This window comes from Haplochromis burtoni, unplaced genomic scaffold (genome assembly GCF_018398535.1).
Source record: "Haplochromis burtoni strain Fernald_Lab_line unplaced genomic scaffold, NCSU_Asbu1 Contig_256, whole genome shotgun sequence".
Lineage (NCBI taxonomy): Eukaryota > Metazoa > Chordata > Actinopteri > Cichliformes > Cichlidae > Haplochromis > Haplochromis burtoni.
The window spans coordinates 19386-21562 of record NW_024582617.1 but is presented as its reverse complement, the minus strand read 5'-3'; positions in this window follow the sequence as shown (position 1 = coordinate 21562).

Genomic DNA, 2177 nt, shown 5'->3' with positions numbered 1-2177 from the left:
TTCCCTTAAAATGTTAACTTTTCTCAGTTTAAACTTTTGTTCCGTGATTTATGTTCTATTCTGAATAAAATATTGACATTTGCCATCTCCACATCGTTGCATTCAGTTTTTATTCACAATTTGTTTAGTGTCCCAACTTTTTTGGAATCCGGTTTGTATATAACTGATGGAGCTGATTGAGCCCCTTAATTTGAAGAATTTTGAATAACCATCATCAAAACATTGCCAACACCCTTTAAAACAAACTTGTCTATTTATGTTTTTATTTCAAATAATTAAAATGTTGAATCTCAATGTTTGAAATTTTAGTTTCATTTTAGTCCAGTATGGCCAGTTTAGCCTTTAACGTAACCTCCTGCATGTCTGTTGGAGGAAGCTGGAGAGAACCCACGTGGACACTAAAAAAAGGTAACCAAACTGGATTTAAACCAGGACCTTTTTGCTGTGAGGAAACAAAGATAACCACCCGCCATCATGCTGCCACACAGACGTCAGCATTTAATGAAAAACAAACAAACCTGCAAACGTGATACATTTTACCACCTGCAGATAATTAAAGACAAAAACTGTGTTTGACATTGTTTCTGTTTTTTGGTTTGTTTGTTTTTAACAAACTTGACACAAACTGTAATGTTTTTTCATAACTGAAGTAATATTTCTATCATAAGTGTAAATCTAACATATAATCTTTCTGAAAACTCTCCAGTCACCTTCTTGTGATAATCAGCTGTTCTATTACCAAACAATAAGTATTTCAATGATTTTCAATGATTCAATGATTGAGTTTGTTATTAAGAGTTCAAACAGACTAATTTTCAGTGCACCTCTACATAAGTGCAGCATAAGTTCAGTTATTTTTAGGTAGAAAGAAATACTTAGATGAACATATTAACAGTTATGATGGAACAGCTAGACGGCTATCCTTACAAGTGAAATATTCCAGCTCTTACTGTCAAATAAAGTTAAACCTATAATAAACGCCTCGCCTTTTGTTTTAACTCGGTTCTGTGTTCTTCCGTGTTCGCACTCGGGCCCTCCTTCCCACTCCCACACACTGTCTGAGTGCTTCAGTGACCCTCAATTCTTCCGGGAGCCCACAACACCTGTACCTTGGGCCTCAGCAGGAAAGTCATCTAATTGGTCGAGGAGGCCATGTCTGCATCTGCATAGTCAGCGACAGTAAATATCCTGATTTTAAAAAGTCAACATTTTTTGGAGGCAGATTTTTTATTCCTAAACTTTAAAAATTAAAAGATGCTAGTTTTTTCATTAAAGTAAAATCTTATGATCAAACTTCACTTTACATGTTAATCTGAGACAAAAACTGAGCTGCACAGCACGCAGCATTTGTTTCAAAGCTTCGTATGAAAAAAGTAGATGCAGTGTTTTAAGTTTCAGTGGTTCTTTTTTTCAGCATGTACATGAAGAGGAGGTGCAGCTTCTGTTGCAATGTGTGAATATCTTTCTGTGGTTTGCACTTATTTCTGTACACATATGAAGCTCAACCGCTGAATATGGCAGCCTTCTGTCTCCATGTCCTGCTGCTCTGGGCAGGAATCCTTGTTGTGACAAACTGTGAGTACAGTTTATTATTTGATACCAAATCTGACGCAGAACATGGTGCAGTAATTATGTTTTTAATTTCTCTGCATTTTCCATTTTATAAAGTAATTTATAGTATCATATGGGGGAAAATGTATTCTATATTTAAAGCTGGTATTGCAAAATATCGCATATGGAAAATATTGGTCATCTGTCACATTTTTTGAGGACGTTTGAAGATGAAAGTGTAAGATAAATGTACTAACATTTAAAAAAATATAATAAAATAAAATGTGCACGGACCGACTCCATTTCCATGTTAATTTTCAGAACTTTTGTTCCCGCCTAAAACTCAGATAAGAACTGTAAAAGTAGTGACTTTTACTGAGCGTTAATAAAACATCAAACTTTGATACAGATTGTGTTTGACGATGTCATAAAGAAACTACAGAAGGTTAAAACTGTTCTACACCAGACCAGCTCTGTCTCTCCGTCTCTTTGCAATTAAAAACGACTTTAGTTCACAACACAGAACGTTGACTTGTAACTTATAGTGGAACACTTATAATGTGTCCACTTCACCACTCAGCTCTGATTATAAGCATTGGATATGATTAAATATATATATATATATA